This window comes from Balaenoptera physalus (assembly GCF_965194825.1).
Source record: "Balaenoptera physalus genome assembly, contig: HAP1_SCAFFOLD_1081, whole genome shotgun sequence".
Taxonomy (NCBI): domain Eukaryota; kingdom Metazoa; phylum Chordata; class Mammalia; order Artiodactyla; family Balaenopteridae; genus Balaenoptera; species Balaenoptera physalus.
In genome coordinates, this window is record NW_028125712.1 from 111,318 (window position 1) to 127,270 (window position 15,953).

General features: G+C 35.8%; 1 long non-coding RNA gene across 1 annotated transcript in view; it reads right to left on the minus strand.

The window, feature by feature from the left end:
- The window catches only part of LOC309653750, a 77,397-nt gene that overhangs the window by 42,913 nt on the left and 18,531 nt on the right, over positions 1 to 15,953 (minus strand). The gene's annotated exons all lie outside the window — the stretch shown is intronic.

The window sequence follows — 15,953 nt, forward strand, 5'->3', positions numbered from 1 at the left end:
CTCAAGTACATTGTATTCTGCACTTTATATTATATGAGACTTGTAAAGACTGTATTTGAATTTACGTTAATGCAATATTGGAACTAAAAATATAATTCAAGGCATTAAAACCTAATACAGTATAATAGTTTCTCAGAGAAAAATAATTATGATCCGAATATCAACATTATGTTTACTCAGATTGCTTAAACATAACAGTAGCCATAATTTGGTATGTTAGTAGAACAGTATTAAAATGTTTATTGAAATAAATTTATTGAAAGAGCCCTTATAATATTTCATTTAGTCATAAGAGTCTATAAAAGTATTTCACACTAATCAATCACATTAATCAGTATTATGATTTTTAAAAATTTCTCTATTTAATATAGGTGTTAATATAAAATTTTAATAATATAACTTGAAATGTCATTTACTCTTAAAATTTCAATTCAATTTCTTTCTTTAACAACAGAGTTCTATGCTTATACACCATTCTGGAATACAATATTTTTGCATTATTACACATATTTGCAGTCTTCTGTAAAAGAAAGACAAGGGGACATAAGACAATTTTTGTTGTTGATGGAGGTGGTTGTTTGTAAATGTCATTCTTGATGTTGATTATGCAGTTGTTATGATCCACAGCTGTTATTGCTTCCTTCTGAATTCTTCTGTAGTCTCCAGAATGTACTGGTCATCCCTTCTTCATTTTATCCTCAGTCTTCCCTTAATTGATTCCTCCCTTTATACCTATAAGCATCACCACTGGGTTTAACTAATTCCTGTGAAAGATAGTAATTAACTTAAACTCTGTTTGAGTTTTTTGTTTGCTTACTTGTTTTTTTGCTGTGCAATGTTTTTTGCTGTTTAATCTCATGACCTGGAAAGTAGCCATTGCTTTGTCTATCGTGTTCACAAAAGCAGGAGACAAAATCAGGATGCAGTCTGATCATGAACAGGTTTTTGGGGGCAAAAACCAATACTGCAGAAAATATTTAGATGTGTTAAACGAAGGAGTTGTTAACTCTGCTATGTTTTAAACACTGTACATACTCTTGTAGTTTTGCTCTGGAGCATGTGACTCCATGGGAAGATGATCTTGTGGAAATGAAAATGAGGCCATCCTTAAGCTTCAAATAGAGTTTTGGGCAGAAACAAGGTAGTCATATTCTTCAAAACAATTTACATGGAACCAGAATACTTAGTTCAAATCTTGGTTACATCCTTTTACTTGTACAAGTCACTTTCTCTCCTGTGTCTCAGTTTCCTCATCAATGCAACATGGATTTGTTGGAGGAGGTAGTTGAGAGGATGTGACCACCAGCTGACTGGCGAGGTGGACCTCGGCAATCACAAGCTACTCACCCATTCCCCTGTCCTTGGATCGTATGCTCTGCCCCCTGGTCCTACCACAGGATCTGTTCCAAGGACAAAGCCTTGAGAGAGTAAGGTGTTGTTGAGACCATCTTGATAGCGGCTGAGCCCAGGTAAGGTCTCTATAAAGGCTTTAAGATTCTGGTGGACAGGGGCAGAGATCTACTCGTCTTGCAGCCGCTCAAGACAAGCCTCTTATGTCAGTTCCCTTGCTTAGTAAACATGCCATGTACAAATCTGGAGTGGTCTGCCTCTTTTGTAGGTCTCTCCTTGCCTTCTGTGTATGGAGGTTAGCTTCAGTTTTCACCTGGGAAAGTCTCGAGGTTGCAACCCAACAGGATTATTATAGTGTATACTGCAGAGCATTATTATGATGATTGATTAATGCAAACAAAACCCTTGAACAGTGACAGGAAACATTCACAAAACCATGACCATTATTTTGATTGTATTGATTGATTGATTGATTGATGCGTTGGGTCTTCGTTTCTGTGCGAGGGCTTTCTCTAGTTGCGGCAAGTGGGGGCCACTCTTCATCGCGTTGCGCGGGCCTCTCACCATCGCGGCCTCTCCCGTCGCGGAGCACAGGCTCCAGACGCGCAGGCTCAGCAATTGTGGCTCATGGGCCTAGTTGCTCCGCGGCATGTGGGATCCTCCCAGACCAGGGCTCGAACCCGTGTCCTCCGCACTGGCAGGCAGACTCTCAACCACTGCGCCACCAGGGAAGCCCGATTGTTATTATTATATTCACTCCTGGGAAATACTCTAAAAGCCAGAGTTAATTGATTTGCAAATGCTGAATTCTGTTGCTAGAGAAAAGATTTTCCTTGGAATTACAAAAACCAGAATTCAGATCTCAAGAATAAAATTTAGAGGACTGAGCATAGAGGTATACATAGAATAGATAATACATACTATGGTTAATAGCCTAGCACAAGCCTCTCTCTCTTTTCCCTACCTAATGAAGTTTTCAATCATGGATGTCTAAAATATCAAATATAGGTCTTCCTATTTAGAATGAAACCTGACTATAATCAAAATATATTCTTTTTCATATAATCAAAGAGTATAATCTGCCTACAAAGTCATGTGCAACCAAAATGTTGGCTGTCAGTATGCACATGTGCCACGTTCGCGTGGTGCCTTGATCTCTCCACATACTATGTTTTATTCCACATGGTAGTCAATGTATTCAAGATTAATATTTTAGAGAATAACACGCTGGTTCATTTTAAAGGACCAGGGACCTGGGTGATGAGGGAAGACCGAGGTTGTCTCCTTCTCCCTTCTGAGGCACAAGTGAAGTAGAGAATACACCCGCAAGATATTTAACTAAAGTCTCAAAATATTTAACTGCTAGAAGGTGACCCCAAACCCCTGATGATGAGAATTCTCAGTTAAAGCTCAATTTAATAACGTCTTAGAACTAGTGCCAAAGTAACTCTCTTATTCTTGTATTTTGCCCATCAGTCACCTCTAAATGGAATATAGCAGGTCTCCATTTCAGAACCCTCATGTCAACTTCCTCAGTCACCAAACTGTTCACACTAACAGTTTCCTGCCTATGGAAATCATGCCCAGAACCTATCCGTACATGAATGCTCAGGGCTTAAAGGCAGGAAGCTTAGGACAGGGCAAGGATGTTCCCCATGTGAAATACAGGAAAAGAAGATGAGGCCACGTCATGGTGGGGGGATGGATAGCTCTCTCCACTCGTGCAGTGTAGCCCAGTGAATTCCAGGCTCTCACCTGTCAGATTTGCTGCTCTTCCTTCTTCTGGAGAGCAGAAAGTGCTCCCTCCTCTAGAGAAAAAGAGAGGAGACATGTAGATTCTTGTGTGTCATACGATATTACAGATACTTACTATTTTCAAGGAACTGTATTTCCTGTTGTGGAAGGTAGCAATGAAAATGAAAACAGAGGTATACCCGCTAAAAACCTTTAGTACAGGAAACTCTCCTGTGAGTGTGAAAGGCCTATCTTGAGCAAACCTACCTCATGGGTCAACTGAATTCCCTTTTTTTCCAGAAGCATTTATCCATCACCTTCAAGTGCAAGACACTCTGCCTGGCCTTGGAAAACATATACATGAATGTGACAAGGTCCCTGTTATCATGTGTTTAGTTTATTTGTTTTGTTTGAGTATCATTGCAGGCATGTGCTCAAATGTATAAACTTACTTTTAGTGAATTGAATTTTCTGAAATCAACAGTAGGAACAATGTAGAGTCCCTCAGATGTTTTACATACACACACACACACACACACACACACACACACGTACATATTTATGTGAATATAGACATCATTTTGAAAGTAAAATCACCACATTTCACCTTTTAAACCTTATGCAAAATTGAGAACAATATTTATATTGATATTTTTGGGAGGAATGTGTTATAATATTAATTAACAATTTTGAGAACAAGCTATTAGTATTTACATTTTTCCTCTCCCAAATATTGCAGAGGAATTTCTTGTAAAAATCAAAATTAAATATTTCCAAAAATATATTCTCTTTGAAATAGAAATTTAGGTGAATGTAGAAGAATAGTCATACCATTTATTCAGAGTTCAAATAGTCACATTCAGCTTCTGAAATGAATTTGTAAATAAATAATAAAATTCATAAAATAATAATAGAAGCCACCATTTATTAAGCACTTATTAAATATATACTTACATTATTTCATTTCTTACAAAAAACTTAAAAACTACTATAGGGTATGTTAGCATATAAAACACATAACTTTTTCCTTGTAACTTCAATTTTAAGATACTTTTCAACATGTCTTTTTAAATTTTCTATTCATAACAATTTTAAGGTAATTTTCTCAGTTAACTGGGATGGAAAGATGGGCATTTCTTTTCTTTCTTTCTTCCTTTCTCTATTCTATCCAATCAGAGGCTGTATGTTCCTTTTGCAATGTTTCCTCTGTAAACTCCCTTCCCATTTCCCATTGTCACTGTGCTAGGCAAAGCCTACATTTCCTAAAAATTGTTAACCAACCTGTTGGTTTCCAGTCTTTTGTCCACCGTTGTCTTGCATTCACACTGCCTCTGAATTAATAATCTTAAGGCATTGCTTATAGTAAACTGATGAATTACTGGCTTGCTGTCACATTTCTTAGACTTGGAGACCCCCTCAAACTCTTAAAAAAGGGCAAGAAGAGCATTTCAGAGCATCACAAACCATAAACCCAGTGATGTTTAAATGAGTCCACATCCAGCCCATACTCCATCATTTGAAACAGAATGACATAGTGGTTAAAAGCACAGCTCTGTATCCACACAAGCTGGCTTCAGGTATAACCTTTGTCATTAACTACCTGTGCAGCACTGGGTGAGTTATTTAATTTCTTTGTGTTCATTTTCTCATCTGTAAAATGGGAATACTATCAGTAGCAGCCTTTTGGGATTTGGGGAGCACTGAATGAGTGGAAACATGTGAAGGTCTGAGAACAGTGCTTGGCACATAGAAAGCACTCAATGAATATCATTTGCAATTTGTCTCCTTTGCAAGTTAAAATGTTTAGATATCAGCAGTTTTTTAGGGCTCAACATGAAAATTGTCTATCCTCTTTTTAACATGGCACATTGCCTTTCTTCTACCCTGAAAGTCAAAACTTTAAAGTGTTCTTTTACAAAATAAGAACATGTAACACTATTCCAATAGCTTGACTTTTTGATCTGTTTTGCTTTGAGATCCAACTCTTAAATCAGATGTCATTGTTTCATTTTTCAAGTCTGAAATCTGCCTGTACTTAAAAGTAGACTTGTTCTTACTCTCTTACAACAGTAATATTATTTTAAGTGCTTTAAACATTACAAATGTATTGTGTGCATAATGACAGAACATGTACACATCATTCTGTAGAACTCATCTAAATGTCAAGACATATCAATTTTGCCAGTGTCAACCTGGCATTCATGAAAACTCAGTTGTCTCATGAAGGATTCTCCTGTAATTCATAATAAAAGCTACAGCAGTTCCCTTTACTGCCTTCTCTACTAGAGAAAATCTTAGCAGCTACATTCTTCATTAGACATTCAGTTTGGTATTGCAGAGGCATTATCTGCAAATACATGTATTATAATGGTAAAATAATATGGTATTTATGCCATTCTGTATGTGTTGAAAGTGTTTCCTTAAATATTGATATATATCTTTCTAGTCTCTTAAGTAATTCAAGAAATGATAGATATAAAATTCATTATTAAACCTCCACATATACCATTTTTCCTCTTGAGAGATTTATTGAATTTTAGATTTTTCTGCCAATTTTATTTCTCTGAGATTTTACATTTGTGCTAATATGAACTGTGATAACCTATAACAAAAGATCACAAGCATGCTATACGAGCCTACCCCATTTTAGTAGAAGAGTGTTTGTCACAATCGACCATGAAGAGCATTTATTCTTGTGAGTTTTAATTTGGTTCTTATATTTGAGATGATCTTTGTTGCTTGGTTGCTTGCTTGCTCTTTGGCCTATGATGTCCTAATGTGATTGGAACTTCTGCCCTAAACAGCAGTCACCCAAAGCCCTCATTATACCTTAAATTCAGCTCCTCTGAGGGTGACTATATTTATAGATGGTCTACAGTCACCCCAACATGAATTTTATGTGTATGTTATATTCAGTATTTTATATCAGGCCATTTCTTATATTGCTCCAAAATTTTTGGGCAAATTAGTCCAAACTTGTCCAAGTATCAGAATCAGGTATCAGAAAGAGGAAAACCTAATCATATTTACATGGATGAAGTAGTAAGTAAAGCAAAATGATAGCAGCTGAATGGTTGCTTTTCCTTGGTGATTTCTAGTTTGTACATTTTCCATTTGTCCTTCCAGATCTGCTGTCTACCCCACCTCTCTCCTCTCTGCCCTTGGAGCCTGTTCTATATTGATGACATCAGTAGGAACGCTTGAATTTGTTTCAGATTGGGTTTGGCCAAAAGGGAGCTACAAAAGGTCAAAAGGAGGGAGCAGAATGAGACTGATGTATTTATTACCTGGGTTCTTTCCCATTAAGGTCAACACAGGCTAGCTGTGTCCCATGACAAAATGTTACTGCAACCATCTCTATATCCAAATCTCTTTTCTGGGTTCTGGTAACTATTCCCCTTTGTTCTTTGGAGTTAAGATGGTAAAAACTTGTTTATTGCTAGTTGCAGGATACTACACTACCCCTTCCCACACTTTTGTAAATAGTCCTTTTATTAAACTTTTCTCAAGTTATCCTAATTTGAGTGTGCCATCTGATTTTTGCTAAGTCAGGGCTCTTACTAACATGCCTGTAATAAACGAACAAGTCACTTTTCGTAGTCTATTGCCAAGACTTATTCAATAGTTTGGTAGAACTATTATTATACTAATTAACCATATATAGGGACTATCATTAGATTTTCATACTTGGAGATTTATTTATTTTTGAGGTTATATGTCAGGCCCTAATAAATGCTAAGGCTTTTTACTTATTGGACAAATATTCTGAATATTGGGTGTTTGGAATCCTTTTCCATGACATTTTGAGCTATAATAGAGATGCTCTTTTGCAAATATCACAATACTACTGGGTTGCTTGAAACATCTAAAACAATCTAAAATCCTTCCATATTTTTCAATGTGTATATCAAATTGCAGTCTCATACCTCTCTGAAACTTATCATTTAGGAGGACTTTTGAAAGCAGAAAAGCCTGGAAATAGGAGAAAATTATGTCACCTTTATTTGAAGAAAACATATAGCAGAATGATACATATATTTATATATTGCTTGGCAAAAATTATATGTCCATATCTTCCCAAAACAATCAAACTTCTTTGGCTATTGAATGGGAACCTGATGGTCTTTTGCTGGTATTTAACGAGAGTAACTTTATATTACAATTGTAGATTGATGTGTCTAAGGTGTGACGTTACTATAGAATCTTTCCAGACACTTAAAATGATCAGGACTGTGTTTTCTTTATCTTGCATCTGAAAGTCTTGTGCAGTTCATGGAGCACAGTAGGGTTCAATGTGCAGTAACTAACTGAAAATACTCATCTACATGATGCTCACGGAGAGTCTGGCAATTTTGATGATGGTATGTCTTTTTATCAAAGTTTAACCAATATAATGTATTTAATTATATAAGATATATAATATGAAAAATGCATTAGGGACAAGTATCCATTTAAGTTTTCAAAAGATATACACTTGTTGGTGAAAGTGCAATGGAAATATTAAAGCTCAGCTCCAAAGTTGGCCATTTGATAACTCAAATTTCTATCACAGCAATAGAAGAGAGGCAGACTCAGGGTTTGTATGGGCTGCAGCTTGTATAGTTTGGTGGTGGTGTTGGGGTGTGGTTTTATTGTAGGCTGCCAGTAAAAAAATCAGAAGCCTAGTTACATTTGAATTTCAGATAACAACTTTTTTCATCATAAGTATGTCCCAATATTGTGTAGATGACACTTACACTCAAAATTTATCTGCTATTTACGTGAAATTCAAATGCAACTGAGTATCTTGTATTTTCCTTTGCTAAATCTGGCAACCCTAGCTGCATATTAAATAAAAAGAATGTAAAATTTAAAAGCATGACCTTGTAATAAATTAAGACAACCAAGGGAACCTGAAGCTTAAGTTTTATTAGGTTTTCAGTAAATCCACCTTTGCATTATAATATAATTTGTACTAGCAACAGGTAAGCTGATTTAATCTAGTTACCTGCAATAAATATGGCTTACAACTTTTTTTCATGTGTGAACATAGCTAAATACATAAATCAAACTTATTTCAATTGCAGAAATCTATTTATATGTTTGTTACTACCTATTGTGTGCCACATATTGAAGCTAATAGTGATCCGAACAGGCATGATCCTCCTCATTCTTAATTATTCTTGTGGGTCACCAAGAAGTAAACAGGTGTGATGTGTAAGGGAATATATAGGAGAAGCAGGTAGTTCATACTTGCAAGGCCTAGGTAAAGCTTTCTGGATCATGTAACTAATCTAAAGTCTGAAACATGGAGAGAAGTTTACCAAGGGTAGGATGTGGTAGGAAAAGGACTCCAGTGAGAAGATACAGTACTAAAATGACCAGGAGGCAAAAGAGGACATGACTATTCAATGACATAGAAGTAAGGTAAAGGGTAAAATTTAAGAGAAAGAAAGTGATGAGGCTGGAGAGAGAAAGATTCTCTAAATTTCCCCTCCAGCTTTTAGGAATGTGACAATAAAAAGAAAGAATAATGAATTTGAGTACCAAAATATCAAAATGTTAAAAAAAATATATAATGGACAAATATAAATATCTAATAAAAATTTGAGAAAATATCCGCAACTCTCATTATAAAGCTGATGAGGAAAAACATTTCTAGGATGGCAATCCTTCTTTATTAGAACGACAACAGCAACAGCAACAACAAAACCAAAACCAAAAACAAGCAAACAAAAACCTAAAGGAGGTTATTTCAGGCTGAAATCAAAGTACCCTAGACAGTAATTCAAATCCAAATGAAGAAATGCAGAACACCAGCAAAGCCAACTATATGTAAATATAAAATGAAGTATAATATAAATGTATTTTTTTTTTCTGACTATTCTTAACCTGAGTAACTTAAAGAACTGCATAATAAATATAAAACTATGATGATGGGCTTTCGATTTACAGAGATGCCATTTGTACGACAATAATAGCACAGAGGAGGAGACAGAGAAGAGAGTTATATCAGAGTAGTTTTATCTACTATTGAAATTAAGTTGGTATTAATTTCAATCCAAATTTTGTTGTTTTAATTTAAGATGTCTACAAGACTTACACTTTAGATTCAAAGACACAAATAGTTTGAAAGTTAAAAGATGGAAAGTGCTATACAAGCAGGAACCAAAAGAGAGTTGGAGTGGCTATACTAATATTAGATAAAATAGACAATATTAGGCAAATAGATTAATATTAGACAAAATAGTACTTAAGACCAAGGTTGTAACTAGAAACAAAGGGGCATTTTACAATGATAAAATGATAAATCTGAAAGGAAGACATAGCAATTGTTCATCTAACAACAAAGCCTCAAAATACATAAAGCAAAAATGAAAATAATTGAAGTGGAAATGGACGATTTGATTATAATAGTTAGGATTCCTCTGCCAGTAATTGATGGAACACCTAGGGAGAGGATCAAAAAGAAAATAGACTTGAACAATGCTATATACTTACTAAACCAAGTAGAATGACACCTGTAGAATGCATGTTCTTCTCAAGCATACATGGAACATTGTCCAGGAAAGACCATATGTTAGAACATAAAATAAGCAATAAATTAAAAAAAAATGAAATCATGCATCAGCAAAGTATGTTCTCTAACAAAAATGGAGCTAAGTAAGAAATCAGTTACTGGGAAATTCACAAATTAGCTACCCTTCAATAAGCAATGACCAAAGAAGAAATCACAAGGTAATGAAATACATCAAGATGAATAAAGAAGAATCACAATTTATGAGATACAGTTAGAAAGGTTTTTAGAGAGAAATTTACAGATATTAATACCTGTAGGAAGAAGAAGAAAAATCTCAAGTAAACATCCCAATATGCCACCTTAAGTAACTATAAAATGAAGAAATGTTCAAAATGCAGAATCTCAGGGCCCATTCTGGATTTACATAATCTGCATTTGAACAAAATCCCCAGGTGATTCATGTGCAAATTAGAGCCTGAGGAACCTTGGTAGATTGTGGGAAAACAGGTATTATTCTATAATGCAAGTAGTAGGGCAAATTTTAAAAGGCAATTTCAGAATATTCACAGAATTATCTAATTCTCATGCAATTTGATGCAGATATTATGGTTCTAAGAATATATCTTCTAGTAATATTATCCATATATCAAACAATATGTTCTAAAACAACACTATGAAATTTAAAAAAAATATTAAATAAAATAAAGTGCCCTAATCTAGGACACTGGTTGAACAAATTATGGTACATCCAAACAATGGAGAATTATGTATTATTTTTGGAAAAATGGATGGCTATTATAAAGCAAAAAACAAAAGATAAAAAGTATCAGCAAGGGAGAAAAGGGAGCCCTTGTACACTGTTGGTGGTAATACAGATTGGTGCCAGCCACTATGGAAAATGGTATGGAGATTTCTAAAATATTAAAAATAGAATCATATGATCAAATCATGCAATCCAGCAATCTAACTTCTGAGTATATATCCAAAGAATTAAAATCAGGATCTTGAAGAGATATCTGCATTCCCATGTTCATAGTAGCATTACCACATACTCAAGACATAAAAGCAACCTAAATCTCCATCAGAGGACGAGTGGATAAAGAAAATGAGGTATTACTATGCAGTGAAATATTAGTCAACCTTTAAAAAGAAGAAAATTCTGCCATTTGTGACAGCATAGGTGAACCTGGAGGACATTACTAACACAGGGAAGAACAAATACCATATGATCCCACTTATATGAAGACTCTAAAATAGTCAAACTTACAGAAACAGAGAGTAGAATGGTGGTTACCAGTGGTCAAAGGTTACAAAGTTTTAGTTATAAAGAGTAATTCCTAGAGATGTGCTATGTAGTGCCTATATAGTTAACAATAATGTATACTTAAAATTTTGCTAAGAGGGTAGATCTTATGTTAAATGTTCTTATTTGAAATAAGAGAAAGAAAGAAAGAAAGGAAGGAAGGAAGAAAAGAAAGGTGAGAAGAAATTTTTCAAGGTGATAGATATGTTTATGGCATTGATTTTGGTGATGGTTTCGGGGTGTATGATTATCTCTAAACTCATTAAATTGTTGTATGTTAAATATATACAGCTTTTTGTATGTCACCCATACCTCAATATATGGTCTTAAAAAATGGAAATTTGGAAAGATCTCAAATGTCCTTTTTTAAATAAAAAGTGGCAAATTACGTTATAGCATAGACGGGGTTTCTCAGCTTTACACAAAAGCATTACCTAGAGAGCTTTTAAATTACAATATCCCAGTTACATCCAAGATTAATTAAGTTGGAATCTTTGAGGATGGGGCCCAGGCGTCGATATATATATTTTTAAATCTACTCTAGTGATTGTAACATACAGCCAAGTTTGAGAATCATTGAGATAGATACAGGTATTTGTTTTTGTATGCACCGATTCTCCTTGGAAGAACAGGGGTTCCTAACAATGCTCTCAAGGAGCTGCTACCCACTATCCCCACCCCCGCTCAGTAGAAATGTTTTGGATTTTGTACCATGTGACTGTACTTTGTACACACATAGTATGTGTATATGATGTGCATCTCTTTTTCTTTTCCTTTTTGTGATGAGTGGGTGTATATCTCAGGGGAAAATAGGATTAAGTTTATTCTAGGAGTTCTGGGCAGAAAAATCAGAAATTCCCTCTTAGCAAATATTTTTATGCATATAATGTAGAATGTTAAGCAAAATGTTATTGGCAAGTACATGTGACTTACTAGGTGGTTTTTACGCTTTTCTTAAAGTTATTGTGTGTTCTTCAGATGCCTTACAACAAATGTCTATTATGTCCATAAAAAGAAAACTAAATACATTTTAAAAGATTTCTTCTTAGAAAGCAGCATTATTAAGAAGCATCTTGTTTTAAAATGTCTTTTCTTCCTCATCCTGGAGAATAATTATCAGGCAGAGTAAGGTCATGTTGAATGGTAAAGTCTTGCTAGTGCAGATATGAGACACTGTGACTGAAGGTGGTTTCAGGTCTCCATAGTGCTATCAAATGGGAATATTTGTGTTTTAGATTTTGTATTGCAAAACATAAGCTATTATCTAAAGCCATTGCATGGTGAGTCTAAGTGGTTCTGTTGGCATTGAGAATAAGAGTTTGGGTTTCTCTGAACAGCTTGGACTTGTCTTGATGCAAGACGTTTGATTGGGCAGCACCAGCTGCCTCCTCAGACCTGCTCTCTGCACTGGGCCCTCAGGTGAGCTTAGGGGAAGGCTCTCAGCCCTGTCCTGCAGCTGTGTCGTAGAGGGAGCGACCTGGGCTGTCCTCCTCCTGCCGCAGGCTTGCCTGTCTTGGAAGCCAGTGACCTGCTTGATAAAGACAGTCCCTTCTACTAAGACTGGGAAGGCCTGCAGCTGGGCGGGATGATCTGTGAAGTGCTCCTGTGTATCCCTGAAATCTTGCTCGTCCTGAGTGGCAAATGCAAATGCAACACAGTCAGAAGCAGGGCCCCTTACCTGAGAAAGCCGGTCCACTCCTCACTCTAGGCTCTGCCAGTACCTGCTGAGCCCAGGACCAGCTTCGTGGAGCTCCTGCACCAGGTCCCATGCGGTCCCCTCCCCTTCGGGGGCCTTACCCGTCATAATGGTCTTTCTCTCCAAGGGTGGGTGGGGTGGGTAGGCCCTTAGGCTCCCTTCTGATCAGGAGGCTTTCCGAAGCTTATTTCTAAATTAAACTTCTCTCCCCCTAACCTAATAAAATCCATGAATATTTAAATCTGGTTAAAATTCACTTCCCCGACTCAGAATTTCTCAAAAAAAAAAGTTTGATGGATGTTTACAGTCAGTCCACAGTGTTCGTTCAAAACAAAAACAAACCAGTTTAGATGTTTACACAGAGCCAAGGAATTATATTAATTCAATTATAAGTTTGAGATCCTGTTGATCCACTATTCCTCACCTAACAAAATCCATTATTATTTAAATCTGGTTAGAATTCACTTCCCCTGACTCAGAATTTCTCAGTTAAAATTCATTTCAGAACAAGGGTTTACTAAAGATGTACATATTGCCATAGTTAATCCTATATTTTAGAAATATATAATTTGGAAAGATTATTTGCTTACAATGGATGGTCAGATGGTAGAAAAACTTAGGTTTAAATCTTAAGACTTGCCTCTCAGTTTAGCCACAAACTGTTATACGGCTTTAGTAAGATATTTTACCCAGTGGAGCCTAAAATGAGACTCATAATATCTTCCTTCAGGGTTTTAAGAAATACTGAGAGGACTAAATTGAAACCAGAACCCTACCTCCCTAGCCAATCCTTTCCCTGCTTTGCTAAAAATAAATAGGGCAATTCTTTTACAATAAAATAAATAACTTTGTATAGAATAACAACAAATCAGTATGATTTTCTTTTAAACCACTACAAATATGGGGAGGTTAATTCCATTAAATATACTTACTTGGATTAATGTTAGAATATAGTGAGGTGTGTAAAATGGACATTAATTTCTTCACACATTTAAAAATATATGGAAAGTCCATTTATTAAAAGTTCAGAATCATGCAAATATTTATGTTTTCTACATACATACATACTTTTCCATTTAAATGCCATCTTTTATGCTAAAATTTTACCAGGTTTTGGTGAAAGAAGCTACCGAGCTTCCTAGTTCAAATCAATGGCTTTATTTATAGCTATTGGTGAAATTCGATTTGTCTTTTTAACCAAATATAAGAAAGTTGCTGGCTTAAGAAATATAAGCCAAAAAGTAATTCATCAAAACCAAGGTTACCAGGCATATAATCACAAAAGATTAAATTGTAAACCTTTTAAGAGGTAAGTCATATAGATGAACAGTATCTTTACTTATATGATCACAGAAATTTGTGTGGGGCATGAAACAGATGAGAAAAGAAAGTATCTGTTTAGAAAAGAGAATTCACTTTTAATTATGTATTTGGATGGTCTAAGAAAATATAAATGTTCCTATCTAAAAAGGCATTTATAATGATAATATTTAAATTTTTAATTTTGTATGTATGTATGTGGATGTGGAAAATTACATACCTTTGAAATCTATCAGAAAACTAAAATAGAAATTGTTTTATCAAATAGTTTCATTTGAATGGATCTAATGATAGAAGCTCCACTACTCCTTCTGAATTCCTGACTCCTGCTTAAGGCACATTCCCCCAGACTCAAGTGAGGATACCAGGCATCTTCTCGGTCTCTACCCCTCTCCTCTCATTCTATCAAGCATTAAGTCTTGCTGATTGTTCTTTAAATATTGTTAAAATCACTCTCAGTGTTGTCCTGTGCAGTGATTCTCTAATTTAGACCCTTATCACCGTCTTTTCCTTCTATTGCAGTAGCTCCTTAATTTGTCTCCCTGTCTTTGTCTTGCTCTCTTTAAATCCATCATTCTACTGAGGTCAAAGTGGTTGCTCCAAAATGTAAATCTGCCCATGCCGCTTCCTTATAGTAAACTTCAGTGATTTCTCAACTAAGTCCAAACTCCCTAACAGGGCGTAGGTGGCCATATGTAATCCCCTCCTGTTCCTCAAAAGGCAAAGTCCAATGGCTTTCGTCAATTATTCAGCTATAGTAATCAATATTTATTGAGCTCACTATGTGGCAGTCATCATTTCTGTTGAAATAGAGGAGTATACGGATTTCTTTTCTGCTTACAGTTTTTTCAAGCTCTGAGTTTTCACTAGTATTAGGAGAGTCAGTTCACGATGGGCCATCAGTGTCCCTGCATGTTCTTTGTGGGTAGAACAAGAATGCATTACTCTGACTACTCTTTACCTGGGTCATTTATCAGGGCATGCTTGCAGGAAGCAAACATGGAGGATGATGGAAATGCTTCCCCTTGACAAAATATAGTCTTGCTTCTGTTTGCTCTAGTAGCAGTGAATTCCCTAAGCTCAAGTTCCTCTTCAGTAACACAACCCAGTGGATGTACTGTTGTCATGAACTGAATGTGTGTGTCTTCTCAAAGTTCCTATGTTGAAGTCTTAATCTCCAATGTGACGGTATTTGGAGGTGGAGCCTTTGGGAGGTAATTAATTCGGTTACATGAGGTCATGAGAATAGAACCCCGTGGTAGAATTGGTGCCTTTTAAGAAGAGGAAGAGACATCAGAAATTTTTCTCTCTGCACCGAGGAAAGGCATATGAACACACACTGAGAGGGGGGCTATCTACAAGCCAGGAAGAGAGCCCTCACCAAGAGCCAAGTCTGCAGGCACCTTGATCGTGGACTTCTCAGCCTGCAGAACTGTGAGAAGATAAATGTCTTGTTTAAGCCACCCAGTCTATGGCATTTTGTTATAGCAGCTCAAACTGATGAAGGCAACAATCCTCTATCATAGGCCCTGCATTACTCCCATGGGCACAAGGGAAAAAGAGCACTTATGTACTGGAATTTCTGGCTACAGCTTTTGCTGCCTGCAATGAAGTATATTGTCGCTGATCCAGGAGTCTCATGTTTTCTGCCAACATGTGTAAAACACTAGTAGGTAGATTATTAGCTAGAAAGAAAGATGAAGTCCCAAGCCCTGCACAGTTCTTGAGAGTTATTTCCTCTTTATTCTTGTGTTCTTCCTATGCTTGGAGTAAAACAGTATACCCCGAGCTTATTTCTGAAACTTATTTGACAATACATAAGTAATTTTTGATATCTGTTTCTGAACCATATTCTATACAACAATCTTTAAAAATATGAATATTATAGATTACCTGTAGGATACTTAATTACTTCCGTAATCTTTATTTTGTATAAAGTTTCCCCCAAATGAAAGTAATGTGAATGCAAGCCAGTTCTATCTTTATGAGAATGACAATAAGTAAATAAAAAGTAGACTACTAATTTAAAACAAAGTTAAACCTATCGATAA